Source organism: Misgurnus anguillicaudatus, chromosome 21 (genome assembly GCF_027580225.2).
Source record: "Misgurnus anguillicaudatus chromosome 21, ASM2758022v2, whole genome shotgun sequence".
NCBI classification, from domain to species: domain Eukaryota; kingdom Metazoa; phylum Chordata; class Actinopteri; order Cypriniformes; family Cobitidae; genus Misgurnus; species Misgurnus anguillicaudatus.
Window position 1 is genome coordinate 44,120,000 of NC_073357.2, and position 12,019 is coordinate 44,132,018.

General features: G+C 42.2%; 1 protein-coding gene across 5 annotated transcripts in view; it reads right to left on the minus strand.

The window, feature by feature from the left end:
• tshz3b (teashirt zinc finger homeobox 3b) overlaps positions 1-12,019 on the minus strand; it is a 350,078-nt gene that overhangs the window by 200,103 nt on the left and 137,956 nt on the right. For all 5 annotated transcript variants that reach the window (XM_055208427.2, XM_055208409.2, XM_055208417.2 and 2 more), the window contains 2 exons: positions 3,243-3,336; positions 1,346-1,481 (listed from right to left, as the gene is read on the minus strand). The gene's annotated coding sequence lies outside the window, so the exon portion shown is untranslated. The remainder of the gene's footprint in view (positions 1-1,345; positions 1,482-3,242; positions 3,337-12,019) is intronic.

Genomic DNA, 12,019 nt, shown 5'->3' on the forward strand with positions numbered 1-12,019 from the left:
ATCGGCGTAAGATTGTGCATGTAAACGCACTCAATGAGAAGCGGATGTGCGGCTTGCACGCTCCTCTCAAACAGAAACAGCACACGCATATTGCACTGTTGTTTTAAGTTACAGCTTACAATCACTTAATTTAAAATGCGATGCTTAAATACGTGTACAAATGTTAAGCTTTTGTCACGACGCGCACAGCAACGTGACATGGCCGCGTAACCTCGAATGAGATAATACTACGAGTTAAGTGTGTGCGCTCAAACTTCGGCAGCCAATAAGGTGACTATATTTGCTATCATCAACTCCGACTCACTCAGGTCCTGTTAGCACCGTATATATTTTTAAACTATGCTGGATGTTACCTCTTACTACCTTTAAAGGGCCTTCATTTTGGTCAATTTTTTACTACCTTTTACTACTGCGCAGACACCCTGTGATACATATCGGGTACCCATGTTCGAAAAATACTTTAAGTTTGTAATTTTGGCCCAGAACTACTCTGTAACACTCTCAAATGATTTTTTTGACACTTTGCATTTGTTTAGCATGAAACAATTACAACTCTTTAACTGTGTTTATAAGTCAGAATGCATAAAATAGCATTAACCTCCCATCCCAAGCGTTTTTAGCCTGGTAAAGCTTTATGAAGTTTTATCAGAAAAGTACTGGATCAAATGTGCAATAAAAGTTTTTATAACTATAAATATGTGCAGTACGTTCTAATGTGAAAACACGCGTTCACCATATATGTTCTAGTAAGACATGCATTTTGAAATCCATTTTGCACATATCATTATAATTGGTATGTTTGTTGTATTTCCGTACCAGTGGTTTGAGTCTGAAAAGTGGCATTTCACTAGGTTTCCTGCCATGTATACAGTTTCTGGCTTGTTTTCTAATGAGACCCGTCCCAAGAAAGGCTGAATCCACTGGCTAAAAGTAATAATTAAGTGCCAATTAAAGCCCACTGCCCATGAGCAAAAGCAAGCAGGGTCAGTGTTTGTCAAACTCTGCTGAGGGAAGAAGACGACACCGCTTTCCTCCGTTCTATTTATTTGGTCCAAGTAATTAAAGCTCAGTTGAACTAAAAAATCATTTTGCACTTATTTCTCTTCTAACCTAGACCTAACCAAATAAGTGCTTAAAGTATTGTGTCAACACTTTTTTTGTCTTTTTCCTTCACGTTGTTTTCCAACCGGACAACGTGATTCGGAGTTGCGAAAGAATTCTATTTTGGAACAAAGCCCGTGAAACACGCTAAGTAAAATGCATTTGTGACATAATGACGGCTGACAGAGTGTGTGATGCTTTCTTTTCCTCTCATTAGCATGCGGTAAGAGCAGCCAGACATTACCTGTTGATAGCAGAGTAGGGCCGCATGCTGATGGACAGATGGATGGGGCGTCTGATGAATTCCTGGCAGGTGCTTTGTCAGAGGAGAAGCAATTTAAACCTCAGGGGAGAGGAGCCATTTGGAGTTCACGCCAGACCTGTAATGTAGAGAACGGTGAAATCTTTTCTCTTCCTTTTATAATTAAACCGTCTGCACAGCGTCGTGTCCTAACAAAGGTTGGACACGAGCAAGCGCTGGCCATCGGGACTCCTCTTACCCGATGCTGGGTATCAGACTGACTGTGATATAGAAAAATGTCCACCAAGGGGTCAATCTCCCTTTCATAGGATGTGACTGATAGATCTAATACCTTTGGAATCAGATAAAACTTTGACGAATGGTGCGGCGGTCGGCTGGTGGGAATCGCTTTGCCCTATGCCCGTGCCGGCCTGTCCCTCTCCCATCACGGACCACGCTGGCTTTGATCAATGGTTCCCACCTGCCGCTGCATAGGGCAGCATGCTGTCACATGATTAAAAGCGCTGGAGGATATTGCTTTCTCTCCGTTTGCTCGCTGAGAGAGAAAACTTCATATAACTAAGGCGACAGCACTTTCTCTGCTCGGCTCCCTCACTTTCCACCGCCTGCCACTTGGGTGATCTAGATTGATTCGAGAGCTTTGGCTGATTGGAGAACAGAAGAGTGCGGATGAGCCGGGAGAATGAGAAACATCTGTTTCAGCATGTATCTACTTGAAAGGGAGCAGCGCTGTCGACAGGACCCGTCATAAAGAAACTAAATATGCATTCTATAGGAAACCAGGTTGGGTTTCATTTTCGAAGAGAAGCGGGGGACTTTTTATCAAGCGCATGACCTCATCAGTTGACATGGGCCGTAATACAAAGACCACAAATCAGGCCAAGAAGGCAGATAAGCTAAAACATCACGCGAACAGCTCCTCCGCTCAGATCTCCGAGGCGTACGATGAAAGCGATTGCGTGATTGACGAGGGAGGAAGAGGACTACGTGTCCCCACGTGAACGCAGACGGTCGGAGCGCTCAGAAGTGTTTTTTGTGCTCGCCGTCGCCCGTCACCCCCATCCCAGCGAGCCCCATAAATCAGCGCTATCGCTTCCCTCAACCGGTGATAAATCGACCTGGCGATTAGCGTGATGTATTGTGCAAAATGTAAATAATAACAAGTGCTGCTAATTGGCACGCTACCTGGCAACAAATCAGTAATGCTGGATACTGTATATGCCCGACTGCTGTTCTGCATCCGTAACTCATTACGGAAAGGTGCCATCTCATCTCCCCCCGCCCCCAAGTGCTTGCTCTTTCCGAACTGTTCTGTGCCACTTTTTTGTTTATTTGTCACTGAGGATTACTTCTCCGCTTATTGTTTGAGTTGGACCAAGTTTTAGACCCGAAACCTTTCATATTTTTCTGCCCTGTTTTACATTTGCATAATGTGCCGTTGCTGCGCACAATGGATGATTTCAATATTTGGCCAGAGTTGTATGGGCTATTGCTCACAGGAAATAAAATACATGTTCAACTGCTGATGCAAAGATTTCTTACTTGAGCAGGTAAACACATGCATGAGAAAAAGATTACAGTAACTTTCTTTGTGCTTTAAACCACTAAACCTTCCTTTTCTAGTTTTCTAGTGCTCATACATACATAAGAGTAAACAGGGTTTTGGCACCGTACCAAACAATTACACACCCTTCTACAGTAAATGTAGACTTCAAATGTACGCTGTCTGTCCTCTTGTCAATCTGAATGATTTTGGTAAAGGACTGTGCTATGCTTTAACAACACTGGTCTGGGATAAGCCTGCTACTGATGTACTGGACTTTTCAAATGAACAGAAGGTATTAGAGAATGATAGACACAACAGCTCGTCCGCCATTACCTGGTCCTAGTCCACTCATCAGCTCTTCACATGAAGGGCTCCAGATGCCCATGTCTCTGATTTACACTCAGTAGAGAGGGAGGAGAGACACCACCTGACAGAAGAGAAGGTGTAATTAGTGCAGGATGTATGGAAGCAGTTAAGACCTGAATATATCGTTGATCAGGACGAGCTATTGACAGAAACACATAGAACCAGCTGACAGAAACATAGCCAGTCATTTCTCACACAGCCTCCCTTTGGAAAGGCGTTGCTCTTGATAGTATATTCTCAAGTGTAAAGCACCATTTGGCCAACCTGTACATCTGCTATGCGGTTTGCGTTTAGAGACATAAGCAAAACAGCAGAAAATAGACAAGACAGCAACACTGTGAAACCGAAAAGAACGTGCTTGGGAGAAACCACAATTGCTAATGTTCAATTTATGTTTTAATTTATTTTTCAATTGAAAAACAAAATATGTGTACCCTAGAGGATACTCGAAGAAGACTTAATTTACTCACCCTCACCGTTTTTGAGCATCACATACTTCCATAGTAGTGTTTTTACTACTAGTGTTTTATCCACTATGGAAGTCAATGCTGCTTCTGTTTTCTGATTCATTACAAACATCTTCCTTTTTATACAGGTTTGTCACAACATGAGGGTCAATGATGACAGAATTATGATGTGATCTGGTAAAACCCATCACGTTTCATATTCCTTTCCATATATGTTTTTGATTTTTTTCATAGCTGGTCTAAAACTAAATTTATGTCGGCTGATTGCTGTGATTTTCAGGAACAGAATTTAGAGAAAAATTTAAAAAGAGGCATGACAAAAACACAACAATCAAGCATTACAAGTAAACATCCCTTTACTGTGGTAAAAGTACAGTACATGTTGTTAAAGATACAAAATGGTCACCTTGACCCCAAGGAACACACAAACATTTGAACATTAATATGTTATTACATTATATGAACCGCATCTATTTACTTTTATTATATTTGACCGTTACAGTTTAGTGAAGTATACACAGTTTAATATGGGAATATATATACGTTTGATCACCCCTTAGATGGCATGACTATTTTACTTTGTAGCCTACATTTACAATAGCTAGCACAGTGCAGGTTGACCCAATATCAGCGTGCCAATAGCATGACTAGGGTACCTTCATCGGGACTCCTCCTCTTCAGTAATGTTTCTATTATCTGATCATTCATCTCTGGATGTGAAATAGTCCATTATAACGTCGTTTAGGGCAGTGGTTCCCAAACTTTTTCAGCGTGCGGCCCCCCTTGTGTACGGTGCATTCATTTGCGGCCCCCCAAAGAAAATTTGTGACAAAAAACTGTTCTAAAACTCAACATTTTAATTAAAAAAAACATTAAATTATACAAAAAAGAAAAAAGTAGTGTTTTTGGTTAGTAGCCTTGTTTTTTAGGTTTAATTACACAGAATTCATGATAAATTAAAGGTGCAGTGTGTAAATTTTAGCGGCATCTATTGGTGAGGTTGCAAATTGCAACCCACAGCTCAGTTCACAGCTCAGTAGCCGACACAGGACAAACTAAGGGGACACTCTGTGTATGTAGATAAAAACTCATTCTAAGGTAATAAAAAACATAACGGTTCATTATGAAAGGTCTTCATACACCCCTGATAATATAGTTTTGTATATTATTTTGCATTTTTGTCTAGAGATCCTTCTAAAAATTACACACTGCAACTTTAATGTATTTCATAAAATGTCATAAAACTGGGGCCCCCCTGGCACCATCTCGTGGCCCCCAGTTTGAAAACCACTGGTTTAGGGCACTGACATCACCAGGATTGATCAGATTTTGTCAATCCGACTGTATTAATACGATTGAAGGTTACGACGATTGAGTTTACATGCACCCTAAACATTGCAATCTGATAAAAATGTTCATTTACATGTACATTTTATAGAATCCGTACCGACCGTCTGCGCAAATGCACAGCCAGGGTTGCCAGATTCGCGTATAACAACCATCTGAATGGACATTCAAAACTAGCCCAAAAGCATCCCAATGACTGTCCACAGTCCAAATATCAATAACTAATCAACTAAATAATTTCATCATTAACCCAAAGAAAAAAAAAAGTGAAAAGTGATAAAGTAAAAACAGTTTAAACTAGCAACCCAAATGTAAACTCGAAAAAAGCAGAGGACTTGGCAACGCTACGCTGCGGACAGCATCTTTTGTCGAGTTCACACTTTATCTATGGATAAAAGTCAAAACTGAGTTGCAGAAACTTGTTCTTATAAGTTTTCAGCTATAGGTAATGAAAACACACTTTTCAAAAAGCACACCGCTATTTTATTGCTTTAAGTAGTCTATTATTTTGAAAGTACACATACACGCATGTACAGCGCGTGACCCCATAACGTTACCTTAATAATGCGTGTTTCTATTGCATGTTCCTGTAATGAGAATCATGTGATAATTATAAGACGTGAACTTGAGCACAATTCATGTGCACAAGGTATTTTTGTATCTGATTGAAAAAATAATCGATTCACGCGTTTACATGAGTACTTTTCTCCCGATGATCGGATCACAGATCGGAGTACACCACCCCCTCCAATACGATCCAAATTTCAATCTGATTGTCCTCAATCGTATTGATTAAGGCGTTTACATGAAGGCTTTTCAATACGATTAAGCCATCAATACGATTACAAACGGATTATTTGGTTGCATGTAAACGTACCTAATTGAGGAGATCATGTACATGCACAAAATGTTGTCAATCCTACTGAATTTAATCCGATTGCAGGTTACGACAGTACAGTTTACATGCACCCTAAACATTGCAATCTGATTAAATTGTTTGTTTAGATGTACATTCTATCAAATCCGAACCAAACATCTGCACAAGCCAGGGTTGCCAGATTCGCGCATCAAAACCATTCCATCCCAATGACAATTCACAGCCCAAATGCCAATTAACAAATAAACCAAACCCTTTTGCCTTTAACCCGCATAATCAAAAATCTAAATAAAAATGGAACTTGTGGGAACAGTTTAAACAAGCATCTTTAAACTCGAAAAAAGCATCTCTCGTTGAGTTCACGCTGTATCTCTGAATAAATGTACAAAGTCAAAGCTGAGTTGGAGAAAGTTGTACTTAAGAAGTTTTCAGATATAGGTAATGAAAACACAATTTTCGGACGGCACAACACTATTTTATTGCTTTATGTAGTCTAATGTTATAAAAGTACACATGAGCCCTGTAGAACGTACCTCATGTGACCCCATTACCTTAATAATGTGTGTTGCCATTGCCTTGCTATTGCATGTTGATGTGACTAGAATCATGTGATACATTAATATAAGTTTTTGAAATTTGCATCCAATCGACCTCAGTCATATTGGTTAAGGTGTCTAAATGAAGGCTTTTCAATCCGATTGCAAACTGATTATTTGGTTGCATGTAAACATAGCTATTGAAGTAAGCCACTTGTGTTAAACCAAAATACAATTAAACAAAAATTAGACAAAAACTAAAATATAACTCAAAAAGCTAGTTGGTGGGTCAGTTTTTCACCAGTATGGATTGTTTTTAAAGTTATCGTGTCTATTTCAAGATTATTTACAATTATGCTAAATGATGTTGAGTATAAAGGTTAAATGAAACACATATGGACACATATGGTGTTGATAAGAAGAGAAATGATGTGTGGGTAGACTGTTCATAAAACTGGCAAACACTGACAGAATGTTCTCTCAAATTACACCTGTTACAATTCCCCTACAGACCTTCTGTGTCTATGTAAGAGTCCGCATCAGCTCTGTGAAGTCTTGCTAGCAAGCCGGCGATGTGTTGTGACCGCTCTATGCAAAGCATGGTATTAGTCAAAGGCCGGCCGGCCCTGACAGGCCTGCGGCGTGAGGTAGATTAATGCCAACCAGGGCCACTTTATTATCCACAGACTTTTCTTTCTTGCTCTCTCGGTCTGTCTCGCCATTGCACCCTGCCATTAATTGTCTGTGCCCTCCCCATCCCCTTCCACCCTTGCTTTAGAGTGACGGATATTAGGGGAGGGGTGTTGCAAAAGCACCTGCCTTTAGCCATGACAACCCTCGCCAGGTTCACCTAGCACGGGCACAATCTCACTCAACAGGACACACACTTGCCCCGCTGCCGGCGGCTGTGGAGAAAATAACATTAGTGGTCAATCTCTCCTCTAAGGCCCTGCATGCCAGGAGACATACAGGAAGTAGAAGCAGCTGTCCTCATTTCCTCTGTTCTAGATGTGCTCCCTGACCCGATTTCGGGGTTGCTTGTTAAAATCAAATAACTTTGTTTTTCATCCCTCTGTGATGCTTGATATCTTTAAGTGGCCTTAATGCGTACTTTGCTGCAAATATTATTATTATTTTATGAGAATGTAACTGCTGCACACAATAAACGCAATACTATATTTTACACATTACACAAGTCCGATATGGGACAACACAAAAAGAAAACATTCAAGCATTTATTCACATACTGCTGTATTATTTGCATTCACTCACATATCAAATGTTGAGAAATTGATCCCGATAGCCCTTTAGCTGCTTATAAAACGATATAAAAATATTTATGGCGTACACATCATGCACATTCTGCCTGCAACAAAACAAAGCACATTGAATTCCTTTCAACCCTGGATGCAGCCTCTGACCATGGGTGTGTTTTGCTGTTTAGGAGTCATTTGGGCCCAGACTTTTCATGTATATCAAACTTTTATAACAGTGAGTATTGCATCCACCCTGAGCAGCGTGTGTATTCCATCCAGAGATGAAGAGATGGGTGGCTCTGTCAAGCATATGCCCCTGTTTATTTCCATAGGGCATTTAGCAGAACACACCTCTCTATGGAAATCTATCACAGACTGCAAAACGAGTCCTCCAAGAGGTCCTTCTGTGAGTTTATATCAACTTCCCAGCTGACAGCGAACCGCCATTAACAATTAATTATCCGAGACAGGCACTAACAGGCTGGGTATACACAAGCCCTCCGGGAAAGAGAGACAACCCAGATGTCACAACGGACTGCTATGTATAATCCAGTACATCACTGTATACACGCATACATACGCTCACCCACTCCCAGAAGACACTCAAGAAACGCCAACTTAAAGACTTGTTCATTTAAGGTTTGGTCCAAAAGCAGTCAACTTTAAGATTTATGAATATGAGAGAGGGAGAAAGAGAAAGGGTTTAGGGGTATAAAGATCAGCCAGTGTAACATCCTTCAAAACCTGACATTAAGTATTCAGATGCTAGAGAAAAGCAAAGTGTTGGCAATTAAAATAATCAATCTTCCCGGCGACGGTGTACCCAACATCTGTTCAATAAGTCCCCCGCTCTCGGCCTACCGGGAACCGAGAGGGTAAAAGGGAGAAGAGAAGGTCCACTTTTAGCTGTCCTTCAGTGATGAAAACCCCTCCACCTCTAACACACACACACTTGCGGCATGGCCGGTCCATGCGGGCTTAATGTCAGATGGTTCTGCTGTGTTGTTTCCTTTGTTATAAATAACAACAGGCCACCTGGACTTCCTCTCTGCGCCGGTTTACCGACAATCCGATATAGGAGGGGGCCACTAATGATCCCGCAGGCTATGGGCCTCACCGGCACCCCACCCTCCACCTCCTCTCTCTCCCCTCATCCTGGGCTAATGGGACGAAGGGGATTCAGGGTAGGAGTGATGGATGACAGAGACGGATGGCTCGGGACAAAGCATGTGCTGACAAGCAGTGAATACGGGGCAACGTTGCAGAAAGGTCAACGCCAGGGAGAGAGGAAAAGGGAAAAAGTGAGCCTCGCATGACTTTCAAAGTTCTCTATCAGCTCTCGTTTGAAAATGTGTGCGTCTGTTTGTGTGCGAAATGCAGGGAAGTAGCTCACAGTCTGTCCATCGAAATGACCTGATGTAATATGGGTAGGCTCTGATCAAATTGCTACTCAAAATTGATGTCTGTAAATGTTCTGTAATTTAGAAACAACAACACACCGTGTATTTGCAAGTCAGCTACTGTGTACTGTGCACTGATGTGAACAAAAACAAACTTGTGTGGGGGGATGCGAATTACACAAATCGGAAGGTGCGAATGCCACAAATGACACGAATCTGGAGGCGCAATTGCCTCGAATTACACAAATTGGGAGGCGCGATTGCCGCGAATTACACGAATCAGGAGGCGCAATTGCCATGAATTACAAGAATCGGGTACCGCGAATAACACGAATTGGAGGCACGATTGCCACGAATTACAGGAATCGGGAGGCGCGAATGCCGTGAATTACAACAATCGGGAGGCGCGATTGCCGCGAATTACATGAATCAGGAGGCGCAATTGCCATGAACTACACAAATCGGGTACCGCGAATAACACGAATTGGAGGCGCGATTGCCACGAATTACACGAATCAGGAGGTGCAATTGCCATGAATTACACAAATCAGGTACCACGAATTACACAAATTGGAGGCACGATTGCCACGAATCACAGGAATCGGGAGGCCCGATTGCCGCAAATTACACAAATCAGGAGGCGCAATTGCCATGAATTACACAAATCGGGTACCGCGAATTACACAAATTGGAGGCGCGATTGCCACGAATTACACGAATCAGGAGGTGCAATTGCCATGAATTACACGAATCGGGTACCACAGATTACACAAATTGGAGGCGCGATTGCCACGAATCACAGGAATCGGGAGGCGCGATTGCTGTGAATTTCACAAATCGGGATGCACGATTGGCGCAAATTACACAAATCGGGCATTGCGAATTATACAAATCAGAGGCGTGATAGCCATGAATTACACAAATCGGGCATTGCCAATTACACAAATCAGAGGCGCGATTGCCGTAAATTACATGAATTGGAGGGCGTGATTGCTGCGAAATACACAAATCGGAGGCGCAATTGCCACAAATTACACGAATCGGGAGGCACAATTGCCATGAATTACACAAAACAGGTACCGCAAATGACACTAATTGGAGCCGCGATAGTAATCTAGAGCGAGGAATGCAATCCTTTGCACTTGGTGTGATAGTATCCAAAAAAGTTTAAACACACTGGCTATTTGGGGTTGGACAATCTGCTTGGTGACCAACGGCAGAATGAAGGGACAATATAGTATGGCACACATGCTAAGTGCACATCAATTACACACCTTTATGCAAAAAGTGGCATAATGCGAGTCAATATTCCAGTGTAGCTTACGCTGTCCAAAAAGTGTTCCTGTAGCTCAATTAGTTAAGCACTACATTAGCAACGCAAAGGTCATGGCTTCAAACATACCGATAAAATTTATACCTTGACACTGCAAGTTGCTTTGAATAAAAGCGTCTATCAAATGCATTCATCTAAAAAAATAACTCTTCTGTACAGTATATCACCAATCTATTTATTATACAATGCCAGAACTCGATTTTTTTGGGGTGCATGTATGTGCATGTTTTGATAGTTCCAGGTTAAAGTCAACATTCAGAGAGACAGACAGGGATTGAAAGAAAAGCTGAACCTCCAAAAAAGCATTAATGACTGCTGCTCAGAGTACAAAGAAGCGTTTAATTATGATGTGTCTGCATCCACTGGAACATCCAGGCATGAGCGTCTAGTTGCCGTCCCGCAGGATCAAACCTGGCAGATCTGCCCTGAACCAGGAGAGGGTAGCCAGAGCTGATTTAGAAGCTGTGTGTGTAAACACACAATGTGTGTGTGTGTTCTGTACACAGGTGTGTCACTGTGAGTGTGTATATGTGGACGGTACATGCTCACATCACACCAGGGACACTTGTACGCTGCCACGCTCTCTTCCACCGCCAGTGACCCCCACGCACGGCTCCCCATGGCTCCCCTTTTCAGCACGCTGTTTCTAATCCAAAACAAATGATCTTAGGAAAGAACAGGGCGAAGTGGTGGGGGGGTGAGAGAGAGAGAGGAAGAGACAAATAAAGGGAAAAAAATCAAGAGCATTATCACCTTGGCCAAACATCAGGAGCTTAAAAAAAGAGAGAGAGAGAGAGAGAGAGAGAGAGAGAGAGAGAGAGGAAGAAAAGAAGGTCTATGGGCAAATTCATCTTCTCCCCTGCTACAATCAATCTCTGGCCAAAAGAAATACACAATAACTAGGCAGGAAGAGGCCAAGATTTATGGGCCTGAGACATCTCCACTGACCAGCAACCACCTCACCCCATTCTGCTCCTCTCCCTCTCTCTCTGACTCTCGAGCCTTTCCTCTCCTTCCCTCCATCCACACTCCCACCCCCCAACACTTACAATGATGTACTGTCTTCGCCGACTGTTTTACAAGTACATTAGCTTTATTTAATGAGATCAGCAAGTCATTTAACAGATGCATATGGAGCACGAGGCGAGAGACGCCCACTTACTCAAGTAGTCTTTTATGTTGTAAAGTACATTTTGGATCGGATGTTCTGATGCATGAAAATGTGAGCGTGACCCCTCCGAACAGGGTTGAGGAGAGAAGAGGATGTTTTGTATATGAACGTTGTTGGAGTAGCGAGATTTATGGTATGCTTGGCCTAATGTGTGTTCGGCAGACCCCATGACATACAGGACGTGCAACACACCACTCTGAAAGCACGACATATTAGCGGGAACCAGGTTTATACACAGATGCTGGGGCCTTTTTAGGGCTTTCATACTATTTTATCACTATTCTATATAAAGTACACTTTTTGGGGGTGAAACCACTTTAGAATGTAAACATGCGTTTACCTAGGCATAGATGAATA